This window comes from Cynocephalus volans, chromosome 15 (assembly GCF_027409185.1).
Source record: "Cynocephalus volans isolate mCynVol1 chromosome 15, mCynVol1.pri, whole genome shotgun sequence".
In the NCBI taxonomy this organism is placed as follows: Eukaryota; Metazoa; Chordata; class Mammalia; order Dermoptera; family Cynocephalidae; genus Cynocephalus; species Cynocephalus volans.
In genome coordinates, this window is record NC_084474.1 from 15,200,202 (window position 1) to 15,216,766 (window position 16,565).

Consider the following 16,565-nt stretch of genomic DNA (forward strand, 5'->3'; position numbering starts at 1 on the left):
TGCAAAGCCAGTGATGAGACAGCAGGAATGGCTAGTACATGGTGAACTAGACACCTGTGTGTTATGGAGACATGGCACATGGCATGGCAAGAGGTAAAACTTAAGGGATAAAGAGAGACTAGGTTATGAAGGGCTGATACCATGCTAAGGAATTAGAACTTTACCCAGAAATCACTGCTGAACTATTAAGTACTCCTAAGCAGGGGAATAACATGATTAGGTTTTTGAGATTTCGAACAGTCACTTTTGTAGCAAGACTGAAGCCAGTCAAGCAGAAGGCAGGGAGACAGGTCAGCAGCTGGGTAATGGTCCAGGAGGGGCTTGAATCAGGGCAGGACCCAGAGGTCTTCAAATGTACACACCGTTCAATAGTCTCTCAGGCCCTTCTCTGGTCCATGTTGAGACCAACTCCTGACACCTGCAGTTCAAACAAAAAGTCGGAGTACTCAATTGTTATGTTCAAATACAAAGGACATTGTCTTGAAGATTCAAAGTCTAAAGATCTTGCTTCGGATCTGGAGTTCATTGTCCCCCAAGTAAAGGCTACAGAGGTCATTATCCTCCATCACACTAGATATGCCAGTTAGACGTGTCATCTGAGATAAACTGACTTCCACTATGAAACCTACCAGGCTAATTACAAACTCATACTGCATATTCCCAAGTCACAAATGGAAATTAGTCACCATACTTTTCTGACTCTCAGGTATTTAACAACTATTTCAGGGTCTATTGAGTTTCGTGATAATGAAGTGTGGGCTTCTTTTATTCTGATTTTGAAAATATAGAGTATTATTCTAAAAATGTTAATTCCAAAGCTAGTCAGACACCGATTACAAACTGTATTGACTGTGGCATTGAGCCTAATGAACCTGTTCTCAAGGATACAGAGGGATACATTTGGAGAAATAGATAACACACCAAGGGGCCTCAAAAACCAGATAGATGATTTGATTCCTATTAACTGACTACTTGTGATGTTTCACAAATAGCTGTTATACCCGGAAGGGGATAAAGTTCTATTTGTGATTGACCTATGGTCATTTAGTGAAAGTAGGCCAGATGGAGAACAATGTTATGCCGACTGAATTAATGCAGTATCTTCCCCTAATTTATACTTTATTCAATCAATCATTAATGCATGCGAGTTAATAGATGAGAGGATTCAACCTTTACAGATTAGGTGGTAATAAATTAAGTGATTTATAGAAAGCAGACAATAGGACAAGGACTAAGTCTTGGAGGAACAGTGTCTAATAGTATTCTGGCCTTCCTGGGGGGGGGGTCCCAAAGAATTGTCCAGTTGACTTATTTCCAGGGTTTCCCCACCTTGTTCTATCTTGTCACAGGGATTCCTGGGGAGCCTTGCAGAACTCAAATGTTTTAAAAGAGCCCAAGCCTTATAAAAATTGAGTCCCTCATGCCCCCAATACCATTCACCTGGTGAGGGTCATCCCCCTTCAAGTTCAGTTAGCTATCACTTCCTTAGGGAAATATTTTCTGATAACTACATGTCCCTGAGGTCACCATGAGGATGTGCCTCTCAGATATCTGACTACCGCAGAGATAATTGACTCCATCGGTGCGTCTCCCTGATGCCTCACTTCCCAGAGGCTGCTCCCAGCCAATGACAGAACACAGCAGGGACATGCGGGACACCTCTGACAGGTGACTATGGCTTGGGTTCTCCCTGAGGGACTTATCAAACTGGACTTCTCCTCTCTCCTTCACTCAGAGTTAGACCTGCAGAGCCATCTGAGGACTCCCGGGTGATGACTCTGACAATCTCTCTTCTTTTTCCTAACAAGGATTTTGGTGTCTGCCCCTTGGAGAACCTGGACCAACACACCTGCTAAACACTATCATAGCACCGTGTTCTTCTATCATGTCTATAGCACGCGTTTCAGTTTATAATTGCATATCTGTCTTCTACTAGGCTGATAGATCTGGAGGAGCAAAGACTATGTCTGTTTTACTGTCCATTATATTCTGTCTGTGTAGTATAGCACATCCCAGTTGCTCAATAAATATTTGTTGAATTAATGAATGAAGAAAAAAATTCAGAAATGAAAAAATAAAATTAATTATGATGGTTTATATGGCAGAGCTCTAAGAAATGGCATAGTTTTGATAATTTCCTTGAGATGATCGGAGAGCAATTTTTTTTCTGTCTGAATGAGTGATATAATAAGCATGTCATAACAAATCTAAAAAGACAGTTTTAGTTATGTTCGAAATTATTTTTTTACACAACAGTCCTTTTCCCTAGCCCTCCTTTCTTTCTATCCGCTCCTTTTCACTCCCTTTCTCTCTCTCACTCAGGCAGAGCTGGGTCTGAATCCCAGTTTGGCTATTTTCCAGCTATGTGACTTTTGCAAGTTCTCAATCTGTTTGAGAATTAATTCTTCATCTTGTAAAATTTTGGTTAGCAACAATATAATTTACAATGATAATAATATCTAACTCACCAGTTATGACACGATGAATATAAAGTATTTATAACATGGCCTATCATAAAATTTTTTCTCAATAAATGTTCTCAGTACTTTTATTATCATCATCCACATTATGTTAATAGAACACCACCTACTCATAGCCAACCTGGAGTCACACTTTTCAAACTTTAAGCTCATTAACTCATTAACTGTATCTTTCATATATTCACAGGCAAGGGAAATTTTAGTACAGAACTTGTGTGTTGAGGATAAGAACTTGTATTTACAAAGTAATGAAAGTGCATGAGTTAGAAGATGAAAACGAAGGTCTTTCTGATTATCACGTCTTCCAAAAAGGATTTATAATATGATTTTAAGACCAAGGAATGATCTAGACAAATCTCCCCTTCCTTTTTCCCCAAACCAGTTCTATTTTCCTCTAATTACTTTGTTAAAAAATTACACATCGTTAGAATGCCATTCCTGTTAAACATAAACATCCCTGAGAGGCATAGCAGTTTGACCTCTTGGTAGCCTGAAAAGGGGCCGTTTGTTTGAGTCCTAAAGAAGCTGTTAGAAACACCTCTGGACTGTGCCCATGTTCACCGCCCCCAGGGGAGTTGATGTGATGCTGCCTCTTAGGGCACATTGCTAGCTCTGTGACTTGAGTGACTGAGACAGCAGCACTCCAGATCTGAAGTGCTGTTTACTTGCAACAAAAAAATTCATTTTTTAAAAAAAGCATAAATCAAATAATCCCCAAATTAGAAGCACAGGCCCTGACAAGTAGCAGACTTCTTAGGAGTGATCTGTTTCTTTTCTGTGGCACGGCACTGCTGTTGCTGGGCTGCAGTGGGCGGGCTTCGAGCAGAAGCAACTGTGGACACAAGTCCTACCTCTGTCATGTCTGTGTGATCTGCAGCATGACACATGACTTCTCTGAGGGTCTGTTTCCTCAGTAGTGAAAGGAGGGGTGTGTGACAGGAGCTTCTGAGGGATCCTTTGAATTTGGCATTCCTGTGACTTTATTCCAGTGATAGTGAACTTGGTACCATCTTCATTGGACAGCTGGGATTGCTGGCAACAACATTCATTACACTGAATCAAAAATGTTCCCTCCACTGATGGGCATTTAGGCTGATTCTATCTCTTGGCTATTGTGAGCAGCGTTGCGACCAACATGGGAGTGCAGGTGTCTTTTTGATAGTGATTTCATTTCCTTTGGGTATTTACCCAGCAGTGGGATAGACAGGTCATAAGGTAGATCTATTTCTAGTTCTCTAGGAAAACTCCATACTGTTTTCCACAATGGCTGTACCAATTTACATTACCAACAACAATGGATGAAACCAGAAACCATCAAGTTAAGTGAAATAAGTCAGGCACAGAAAGACAAAGACTGCATGATCTCACTCGTATTTGGAATCTTAAAAAAATAAAAGTGGCTCTCACAGAAGTAGAGTAGAATAACAGTTACCAGAGGCCAAGAGGAGAGGCACTTTGGAGAAGTGGTGGACTAACAGGTACAAAACTACACTGTCTGCCCTAAGTGAACCAATGAGCAGTATGTGCACGTATTGAAACAACACGCTGTACCCCACAAATATGTACTAACAAATGTTAATGTTACCAAAAAAAGTTTCCTCACTATTGCCTATGCTTTGATTTGCTTCTTGTAGTTACTAAAACTAAATGCAATGTTCTTTAAATATTTGGATACTGCTGATGTGTGCCCCCTCTTCCCTGCCTCCTGTGGGCTGAAGCAAACCCAGGGAGCTCAGTCATGTTCTGTGTGATATGACTCACAGATCTGTCATCTGCCTTTGGGCACATCTTTATTTGCCAATATCCTTCATAAAACCTACTTCTAAGAACTGAACACAGTGTTGTACATAATAGATAAAATAAAAATGAACAAACTACATTACAATATATTTTTTACAGCTCAGCTCTAAGCACATCTGTTTCTTAGTCAATTCTCAGTTGGTTAAAACAAGGACCACACAGATGCTCAACATTAGGTTAACAGTAAATTGCTACTGATTTGCTCAGTTAGTGCCTTGACTTTAAAGGTTGACTCTTGCTGTTTCCCAGGAAAGCCGCGTGCCAGATCATAGCCATGGTCTTCATTAGAGAACAGAGTTATTTCTCAAGTGATTCTTATGTTGTTTTCCAGCACAAGTCTAGCCATTCTCAGAAATTTTTAACAAACTCATCCAGGCTCTTGCAAATGGATTTCTTATATATGCTCAATATAAGTTAATCAATGAGTTATAATTATTTAAATATCATGGACTGAGAGATGTCATTGAAGCAGTCATCTGTATCATAGTGTAACCGACTGACCTGAGGGCATGCTTACATTGTGAATGCTTTGGGTACAAGAATGAGAAAAAATTAGAGCTATCATGCAAAAAGGAAATTAGTGACTATATGGAGACTAAAGCCCCAAAGAAAACTTCATCTACCCAGTTTTTCTAGATGTTACAATCTTAGATATCCTTCATGTCTCTGACAATGTTGATCCCAGTACAATAGGTAGGTCAAATGGAATTGATGCATAGAATCAATTTTATTGATATAGCAAGGTAAATGCTCAATCAATACTTGCTGAATTAAATTGTAATAAACAAACCAATCACATACAGCCACATTTATAAATCATCTTCAGAGTGAATTTACATAAACCATGGAGATATGAAGGGGACACTGGTTGAAAACATGGGTCTTGAGTGTGAGGGTCTTGGCTTTATAAATTCATCTGACTCTTGTGCATTTTACTTTACTTTTCTACATCTTACATTTTTTTTTTCTGTAAAATGAGGCTGATAAAGCTCTCTTATTTGGGTTGCTGTAAGTATTAAGGGAGTGAAATAATTTAGCAAAACAGCCAAATGTTTGGCAAGAGAAAATGTTTAATAATTGCAGGTAATATTATGTGCAGTAAGCTTGCAAATAGCCAACCAGTCTGTCCATTCATATTTTGCCAATGCTATAGAAACTCAATGTATTCATTAAAAAACTAGTAGAGTTTCACTGGAAATTTCCTAAGCTTACCTTAAGAAGATAATAAAAAAAATACTAATAGTAAATAGTTATACAATGTTTACTATTTGCTAGACACTGTTCTAAATATTTCCCATTTGTTAATCTGGTTTACATAGGAGAAAGAATTCATTAGTTATACCACTTGACTGCTTGAATAAGTGCATAATCCAGCAAGAAAAAAAAAATGATAGTTGATTTGGAGATTTGGGAATTTTGTTTATCTGCTTATGTAGCACATCTTAATTTGGTCTATTTAGTAATTTAGTAACTATGAGTTTATATATTTACTTGGTAATCTATTTAGAAATTTATTTAGTAACCATTTAGTAATTTAATTTATGTAGTACATCTTAACTTTGTCTATTTTATTAATTTGATTCTGGTTTGATTTATGATATTAGAAAGCTGATTGTTCACCATGTGATCTTCCATGAATATAAATAATACTTAACATTCTAAAATAAAGTTGAATTTAATACGTGTAGAATATTTCTTGAGGAAAATAAAGTATCCACTTATGTGATATCAAAAATAGGGAGAGGAAATGGGATTCTGGAGAGACTCTCAGAGCAGTAGAAGACAAGGCTGAGACTGTACAAAGTAGATCAATCCTCTACTGCATTTCCAGGGGACACATCAGACTTTCAGAAGCAGTTGTCATGTGAACCTCCATGATCAATCTATTCTAAAATGGCAAAAGTCTCACTGGTGGGCAGGATAATCATTTCATTTCCAGCAGAGGAAAATAAAGACAGTGTACTTGGAGATTATTCCCCATCCTGTTATTATTCACTTTATATCTCAGTTTTCAGTTACCATCTTATTCAAGGTTATGGAATATTAGTAGATGGAACTCAATGCCTTATTACTGCATTGAGAAAGAGTTAGAACTCTAAAGCACTTAAAAATATTTACGGTCTAAATTAATTCAAGAAGTATTCTATCCGGACAAGTCAGTCCATTACCAAGTCCTCGTACCTAATCATCTGCCTCCAAGCTGGCAAGTAGATTGGACGAGATAGATGGATATGTCCAATATATCTGTCCAACAGTTCATATTGATGATTGCGAGGCATGGAAAATGGATGGATTCCTGAGGTAGCTCATTCTAGTTCTTAATCACATTTATAGTCAAGATGCCTTCCTCTATGTCTTGACCAACGAGTTTCAGGATCATTTCTTCTTATTCAGAGTTTCATCAACTTTAATACCCCTGGCTCAGTATGGACTGCTCTCCTTCATGCCTTCTCTATAGCAGCCCACCCTCTGAGATCAAGGCAGGAGGAGTGAGGTACAATGGAGTTCTGGTGCACACTATCTCAGAACCGCTTCCAATCTCAGCCCTGTCACATAGACTGGGCTTGAGGATTTGCTATGTACATACATATAAAGACCAAAGTCATTAAACTGATGTTTAAAATCAATTGTAAAGTGATGTTATTATGATAGGCATTGTTAGGTTACACTATCAGATCTACTGTTTTCTGTAGGACAACTTATTAGTATTCATTATCAATAGCACCTTGAATTTTCCAGTTACTTCCAGGGAGCTCAAAATGCTCTATGTGTTTTGAAATGCTGAGTCCTTACAGCACCTAAATGGAGTAGAACTCTAAGTTCTTCTAAGACTCCTGGACCTTGGTTACTGATCTGTTTATTATTGTTAGAACAGATGTTTGTTGAGAGCCTGTTCTACTGTAGGCTTGTGCTAGAGTACAGGGAAAGTGGTGATTAAGACAGGCCCTGTGCTTGAGGAGTTCATGTGCTCTATAAGATGGGAATGAACAGTGAAATCACTGTAGGACAGGAAGATCCATGCAATGGTATAGTCATAGTGCATTTTGGGAGCCCAGAGGGAGAAGCCTAGCCCAGCCTGGCATGAGTCAGAGTCAGCCAGGCAGAGAGTGGAAGGGCTTTGCTGCTGGGCAGATTGCCTACACAAAGCCATACATGGCACTTGAAGGAACTCTGGGGAGTTGGATGGTGGCCTCTGCATATTGCACTGTGATGGCTGTGGAAAGTAAAGCCATCTGAAAAATAGCAAAGACAGAAGAATTCAGAATTGGTGATGTGTTTAGGATGGGGGAGTGACAAAGGGGGAATGGAGGATGACCCCCAGGTTTCAACAAGGTGCCTGGAAAGTGGAGCAGACTAGAGAATTCAGAAAAAAACAGGTTGGAAATACTTTCAGCTGTGTTCATAATAAGAGTGGTATATATTAGAGGCAACTGGATACATAAGTTCATGTTCAGGGGGAAATCTATGTAGAATTAGAAGCTGTCTACACAGAAGTAGCAACTGAAACCACGAGAATGAGCGAGTACATGAGTGGGTGAGTGGCTGGGATCCCAAGGGGTCACTGACATTTAGGGATTAGGTGGTTGTCTGCGTCAAAGACTGCCAGCCTTTGACTTCCTTCAATATAAGGACTTTGTGGTAGGTTACATGGCAAAGGGAAATTAAGGTAGCAGATGGGATTAACATTGTTAATTATCTGAATTTAAAATTGGGAGATTAGCCCAGATTGTCCATGTGGGCCCAACGTGATCAAAGGGTTCTTAAAGTACACGAGAGAGGCAGAAGAGTAAGTGTCAGAGAGACATGATGTGAGGAAGACGGCCTGCTTTTGCTGGCTTCGATGATGGAGGAAGGAAGCCAGGAGCCAAAGAATGAGGGTAACATCCAGAAGCCAAAGAAAGACGAGGAAGCGCTTCTCCTCTAGAGCTTCCGGAAGGAATGCAGCCCTACTGAAGCCTTCATTTTAGCCCAGTGAGATCCATTTCAGACCTCTGACCTTCACAGCCAAAATATAATACATTTGTGTTGTTTTGGGCCACTAAACTTGTGATAATTTGTTACAGCAGCAATAGACAAATAATACCAAACTGTATCCTGGTTTCTCTTTGTAAACTCAGCATTCAGTGGCATGTTTGTGATGTACAAGTTCAAAAATTAATTTATGAATGAATGGATATGGAAAGAGAGACCTAAGTGCTTATTTCCAATAGCAATTATTAGCATAGTAGTTGTTCTTTTATGTAATTATTTATATTTTGTGACCATCCAGCTTCCCAGTTAGATTTTAAGCTTTTATAAGGCAAGGAACTATTTTATACTACTTTATTTCCCTGATTCCTGAAAAAAGGACCATTAAAGTTTTCTTAAAGAGAACCTGATATGGATCAGAAAAGAGTTTTCCTTGCTTTTATGTTAGTGGCAGTGATGTATGGTAGATAACTCACACTGGTCTGTGAGAAACAATCATTACATTTTCCGGAATTTTGTGGACCATTTGATAAGCTCTTGCCTGTAATACCAACAGCCAAGGGTCAGCCATTTACCAGTATACCTGATTGGTTTGGACAATCCGTAAGTGTATAATGGGTTAAAGTCAATTCAGTTCTACTTAAGGAAAACACAGTCGGAACAAATATCTGAATATACTATTGAGGCAAATTAAAATCCATTATTTCAATGAGAATTTATTTAAAATATTTTTACTTATTGTCCTATTTTTAAATAATGCATCCTTAATGAGATAACTCTTTTAAAGTAACTCTAGTATTGTCTTTTAAGACAATTTTATTAGGAGTAGCAACAGGAGTAATAAATTAAACCACAAGATCAATTTAGTTCTAGTGAGGGTTAGACTTGCTCCATTTAGTAGGATATGATCACTGATTGATTCCCACAGGTACATCTACAAATAGCTCCAAGGAGAGTCATTTTCTTTAAGATCTATTTGTCCTCCTTGTTTATTATGCTGTTGGCTAAATCTTATTCTAACTCCCTGTTAGAGAGAACTTCCAAATATCTCATTAAATTTCTTTTGTTAATAAATGTAAAGCAAAGACCTAAAATTCAGTTCAAGAAGTACGAAGATGGGGTATTTGGGGACTTTAGTGGTAAGTCCTACAATTAATATACTGTGTGACCCTGAACAAATTAATTGATCTGTAATATAAGGTTGCCATCTTAAAAAAATAGAAATTAAATTATTTCTTAAACAGTTATTTTATGTATTATTATTATTGAGCTTTTTAGGGACATAGCTCATACTATGTATAAGGAACATAGTATGAGCAATGTCCCTTATAATTTGAAGGAAAAATAAAACTGGATATGCTCTCAAGTTATATATAACCTACTATGGTCAATAACATAGAAATAATAACACAAGTTAGAATAAGACAAGGGTAATTATAGAATATTGTGGAAAAAATGAAGACTGAAGCTGGACAGACCCAAGTTTAAATCCTAACACCATCATTTATGGGTGCTTCAGCTTTGGTAGGCTGTTTCCTTAAAGGTTTGTGGTAAGGATAAAGAAACCACATATAAAGCACCTAGTACATAGTAGCATGGAATGAATGGGAGTTTCTGTTATTATGATCCTTGACAAGGTGTATTTAAGTTAGAAAGTGAAATGAATTTAGAATTCCTATTAATGTGGTGTGGTAGAAAGTACGTAGGACTGAAGACAGGACAGCAAATTCTAGATCCTGTTTTGTTCCTAAGTAGCTATTTAAACTTGGACTAATTAATTAATGATTTTAGAACTTCCTTTACTCAATAGCAAAAAGGTTGTGATGGAAAGGAAAAGTGATAGGCTAGATATTCTCTAAGGTCCCTTTCATTACTTAATATCTTATTTAAACTTACATGTAGCTTAATATAAAAATCTGATAAAGAATAATGGCTCAAACATCAAAGGATAAACGATCACTAATGATGGAAATTATTGTTACACACTATTTTTCATAATCTCTGCCGTAAACATGTTCTCACTCTTTCCTCAGCATCTGCTGAACACAGAAGAGATGGTCACGCAGATTTACCTTGGAGTGTTCCTGGGCCACTTGATGGTTGGGTCGTGTTTTCTTCCTAAAGGCTGGGATATTGGAGACTCAAACTAGTCATATACACTTTTAAAACTTTTCTATTGGATTCTACCTCCTGCCAAAATGGAGTAAGTAAGCAGGGCCTGCGGTATTGCATCCTGCCTGAAACAATTTAAAAAACAAACAAGCTATACTCAGCAATAGCTTTTAATACACAGGGAACCAGGCGCTGAATGACAGCGACCTCTGAAATAGGAGACAATTGAGATGAGTCCTAACAAATTCCGAGTTTATTAACTCTAGAGAGCTGGCAGGTTGTGACAAAGGAAGACGAAGGTCAGGTGGATCCTGACAAACTCTCTTAGTTGAGGAGATGAAGCTGAGAGACTGGGGAGAAAAGGGAAGCTGGAGCTGATAGGGCAGACTTGCAAGAGAAGGGATTTGGAGAGGGAGAGAACTCCAGTGATCTGTATACAGTCCCCCTCAAGTTCTCAACAGAGTTTTGATCAGTACTCATGGAAGAGAGAGAAAAACTCAACTGAAAGGATTAGAGAGAATAGTATCCAACATCTCACAGGTATGGGAATAGTGTCTGTTCTCAGGAGTCAGATTGAAAAACCTCATTAATTAATAGCATATTGGGTAGAGCACTTAGACATCCTGACTCTGAAGGGGAATAATTTTAGTCCTAGGAAAAATATTATAATATTTCTACCTAACCAACTTTTAGACAATAAGTGGTCTACTCCAGCTAAATACCACAGAGGAAAATGTAGCACCAGCTCATACCAGCTCTATCCCCCATCCCTACCAAAGGCTGGGTGGAGAGTCTAGACTTCTACCCTTGCCAGGCTATAATGAGACCCCCCCCAACACCAGCAGAGTGGTGTCAGAGAAAAAATGGAAACTCTCAGCAAAGAAAGAGAACATACAGAGACAAGTCAAATGAAATTTTTATTACTAAAAATGTTACCTAAATTTAAAAATGAGTTCAATAGCAATATGGGGAAGGAAGAGGAAAGAATCAATGAACTGGAAGTTAGAACAACAGAAAGTACCAAACCAGAACAACAGAAGGAAAACAGACCAAATTTTTAAACAATTGAACTGAGCCTCCAGGACATGTGTGACGGTAACAAAAAATGTAGCATTCCTGTCCTTAGATTTCTAGAATGAGAGGAGAAAGGGGGTGGGACTGAAAATGTATTTGAAGAGATAATGCTTTAAAATTTCTCAAATTTGGCAAAAAACATAAATCTACAAGTTGCAGAAAGAGAACAAATCCCAAACAAGATAAAGCCAAAGAAATAGGAGGGGTCTTCAAAAAGTTAATGGATAATGGGTATTATGAAAAACTATGCATAGATTGCAATTTTTTTGGCACCAAAATAAACACCTACTAATTTGTTTTAAAATGTCTGAACAGGGTCTAGTTTGAGGTACTAAGAAGGATAAGACATCAGTTTGAAAAGAGCCCCTGTCAGAGCAACATGAATTCTGCTAAAATTGAAGCAAGAACAACATCAAATTTATGGTGAAGCTTGGATTCAAGAATGGTGAAATCATTGATGCTTTATGAAAAGTTTATAGGGACAATGCCCAAAGAAATTAACAGCTTACAAATAGATAGCTGTTTTAAGAAGGGAAGATGTTGAAGATGAAGCCTAAAGCAGCAGATAATTGACAGCAATTTGCAAGGAAAATATTAATCTTGTTTGTGCCCCAGTCAAAGAGGACTGACAATGAACAGCAGAAACAAGAGCCAACACCATAGACATCTCAACTGGTTCAAGCTTACACAATTCTGACTGAAAAATTAAGGTTGAGGAAACTTCCTGCTCAATGGGCACCCAAACTATTCATATAATTGCTTTAAAAAGTGTCTTGAACTTTATGGAGCTAATGGTAAAAAATAAAATTTATATATTTTTATTTTTAAATATTCATTCCATTTTTCCAAAAACTTTTAAACGTCCATTTCTACATGCAAAGAATTATAATAGTGAAATTTTTGAAAACTCGAGACAAAAAAATCAGCCAGAGAGATATGATGAAGTGTATACAAACGATTTGAAGAACAGATTTCTTCTCAAAAATCATGGAGTCCAGAAAGAAGTAGCATAATATTTTTAAAGTGTTGAAAGAAAAAGAACCGTCAACCCAAAATTTTATATGCATCAAAAATATCCTTCAAGAATTAAGGGAAAATCAAGACATTCTCAGACACAGGATAACTAAACGAATTTATTGCTAGTAGACCCACACTGGAGGAATGCCTGAAGAAAGTTCTCTGAATAGAAATGAATTGATAAAAGAAAATAACTTTAAACATCAGGAAAGAAGAAAGAATATGAAAAATACAAAAACATGAATAAATGCAATAGATTTTTCTTTTGCTCTTGAGTTTTCTAAATTGTGTTTGACAGTTGAAGCAAAAATTATTATTATTTTTGACATAGTAGGTGCTATCCACGCTGTAGAGAAATCTTTTTTTTTAATATTGATACATAATGGCTTATACATATTTGTGGGGTACAGAGTTGAATATCAATACCTGCATACAATGAAATGATCAAATCAGGAAAATTAGTATACTCACCTTTACAGAAGGTAATCATTCTTTGTGATGTTTAGCCAATTTCTCACAAAACCCCCTACCCCTTTCCCACCTGTAATAACCACAGTTCTGTTCTTTCCTTTTGAAAGCTCAACAAACTATTGTGTTGTTGTTTCTCTTTTTTCTCTTCCTTCCTTCCTTCTTTTCCTCATTTATTTTTTAGCTCCTACTTATTAGTGAGAACATGTGATATTTCTCTTTCTTTGCCTGGCTTATTTTACTTAACATAATTTTCTTCCAAATTCATCCATGTTGCTGGCAAATGGCAGAATTTCGTTCTTTTTTATGGCTGAGTAATATTCCATTGTGTATAGATACCACATTTTCCTTATCCAGTCATCCGTTGATGGACATTTAGGTTGGTTCCATATTCGGGCTATTGTAAATAGAGCCACAATAAACATGGGCGTGCATGGATTCCTTTAACATTATATTTCCTTTCCTTTGGGCATATACCCAGTAGTGAGATTGCTGTATTGCATGGCAGTTCTAGTTGTTTGAGAAAACGCTGTACTGTTTTCCGTAATGGCTGCACTAATTTACAGTCCCACCAACAGTGTAGGAGGACTCCCCTTTCTCACCAGCATTTACTATTCTGTCTTTTTTATAATAGCCAGTCTAACTGGAGTAGGATGATATCTTACTGTGGTTTCAATTTTCATTTCCCTGATGCTTAGTGATGTTGAACATTTTTTCATGTGTCTGTTGGCCAATTGTATGTCTTCCTTTGAGAAATGCCTATTCAGCTCTTTAGCCTATTTTTTTTTCTTGTTTGAAAGATTTATTTATTTTAATTTATTTTATTTATTGAATCAAAATCGATTATACATATTTTGGGGGTTGAACATTGATATGTTGATTAAATCAATATTAGTAGCATATATATTGTTACAAATCATAATTATTTTTTATGCCCCTTGTCCAACCTCGCCCCTTCCCCCATTTCCTTCCCCTCCCCCCTCTAATTGCCCTAGATTTCTTCTCTCCTGAAAGAATAATGGTTACTCTGTTAACTTGTTGCCTAGATGATCTGTCCAATGCTGAGAGGTGTGATCAGGTCCCCCAATATTATCATAGAGCAGATGCTTCTTCTGTCACTCTGGAATGGGTTTTGTGGAAAGAGACATCCTCTTCTTTGTCTCTGCTGGTGACTCTTCTTGTGTGAATGCACTCCAGTGGTTGGTGGACCATCTGCGTAGTGGCTGTGGCATCTAGGCGCTTTTGCAGCAGCCATGATTGTTGTGGTGGCTGTGGTGGGCCACCCACGAGGAAGTGCTGTTTTTGGCATGCTCCTTGGCACTGGTGGTATGCCTGGTTGTGGGGTGTGTTTGGCTCCCTTCTCCATGCCTCTGGTCCCTGGGCAGGCCCCAAGGTACTGGCACAGTGTGCCTGGTTGTGGGAGGAGGGTCTGGTCCCCTTCTCCATGTCCCAGGTACCCAGGTGGGCCCCAAGGTGCTGGAGTTTTGTGCCTGATGTGGGAGGGTGGTCCAGTCCCTTTCTCCATGCCCTGGGTGGGGCCCAAGGTGCTGGCATGGTGTGCCTGGATTTGGAATAGAGGTCCAGTCCCCTTCTCCATGCCTCAGGTCTCTGAGTGGGCCCTGAAGCACTGGCTCAGTGTGCCTGGTTCTGAGAGAGAGGTCCATTCCCCTCTTTCTTGCCTAGGGTCCCCGGGCAGGCCCCAAGGAGCTGGCTTGGTGTGCCTGGTTGTCGGAGAGGGATCCAGTCCCCTTCTCCATGCCTCGGGTCCCTGGGCGGGCCCTGAAGCTCTGGTGTGGTGTGCCAGGTTGTGGGAGAGAAGACCAATCCCCTTCTCCTTGCTCCAGGTCCCTGGGTGGGCTCCAAGGTGCTGGCATGTTGTGCCTGGTTGTGGGAGAGAAGTCCAGTCCCCTTCTCCTTGCCTCGGGTCACTGGGCAGGCCCCAAGGTGCTGGTGTGGTGTGCCTGGTTGTGGGAGGGGGTCCAATCCCCTTATCCATGCTTCAGGTCCCCAGGCTGGCCCCGAGGCACGGGCACAGTTTGCCTGGAAGTGGGAGTGGGGTCTGGTTCCCCCAGATCCAAGCCTCCATTTCCCAGGCAGGCCCCAAGGTGCTGGTGGTGTGCCTGGGCCGCAACTAATTTTTTGTCCTTTGCTTCTAACACGGGGGAACTTCCTGAGGGGACCAGTACTTGAGTGTGTGGTTGTTTAAATTGCTACTTTGCTGCTGTTTCCCTAGGGAAGGCTTTTTGTGCAGCTCAGGGTTTAGGGTTGATCTTATAGATCCTTCCGGCTCTCCAGAGACCCGGTGGATCTGTGTTCTGTAGAATCTCTGATCTGGGCCTGAGGTTTTTCATCAAACTGCACCCCATGCAATTCTGCATTCCTGACCAGTCTCCTCTGAGTGGTCCTATGCTGACTGGGGAGCAGGTCAGCTGTCCTTGCTGTGTCCCAGTGTTCCCCTGGTGGGCACGTCTCCCCTACTGCCATGCTCCAAACACTTCCCATGGGACAGCTTGGTGCCATCCCTTGCAATGACTCACTGGCCTCTGAGTGGCTCCCCTTTTTCAGTTGTTCTGGCTCCTCACTCCTGTGTGGGTCCACGGGAACCCTATCAGTGGTCTTGCTGGCCTGGGGGCTGCCAAGGCCCTCTTCTCTCCTGCTGCCTCCAAGTAAATCCATCTGAAGGGCACAGCTGCGGCTTCTGCTGGCTCCTGCTCCGTGTACTCAGCAGCTCCAGCCTTAAAGCAACTGTGGCCCGAAATGCTCAGAGCAGCTTTTTCTTTCTCTCATCGTAGTTTCTCTCGCCTTCATAAACTCCGTAGGTCTCTCTCCTCCTCTTCCCCTGAGCTCCAGCTGCCCTGGCTTGGCTGATGTTACATTTTTATAGTTGTAAATTTGGTTGATTTGTGGGAGAGAGTGATGCTGCGGACCGTCTATTCTATGATCTTGATTGGATCCCTTCTTAGCCTATTTTTAATTGGGTTACTTGTTGTTTTACTGTTGAGCTGTTTGAGTTCCTTTTATATTCTGGATATTAATCACTTGTCAATATATAGTTTATAAGTATTTTCTTCCATTCTGTAAGTTGTTTTTTCACTCTGTTGATTGTTTCCTTTTCTGTGCAGAAGCTTTTTACTTTGATATAATCCCATTTGTTTACTTCTGCTTTTGTTGCCTTTGATTTCAAGGTCTTTTTCATAAAGTCTTTGCCCAGTCCTATATCCTGAAGTGTTTTCCCTACTTTTTCTTCTAGGAGTTTTATAATTTCAGGTCTCATATTTAAGTCTTTAAGCTATTTTGAGTTGATTTTGGTATATGGTTAGAGGTACGGGTCTAGTTTCATTCTTCTACATATGGATGTCCAGTTTTCCCAGCACCACATACTGAAGATGCAGTCTTTCCCCCAATCTGTGTTCTTTTTGCCTTTGTCAAAGATCAGTTGGCTGTAAGTATGTGGATTGATTTCTGGGTTCTGTATTCTGTTCCATTTGTCTGTGTGTCTGTTTTAATGCCAGTACCATACTGTTTTGTTTACTGTAACTTTATAGTGTTACTTGAAGTCAGGTTGTATAATGCCTCTGGTTTTTTAAATTTATTTATTTATTTATTTATTTATTTATTTGCTCAGGATTGCTTTGGATATTTGGG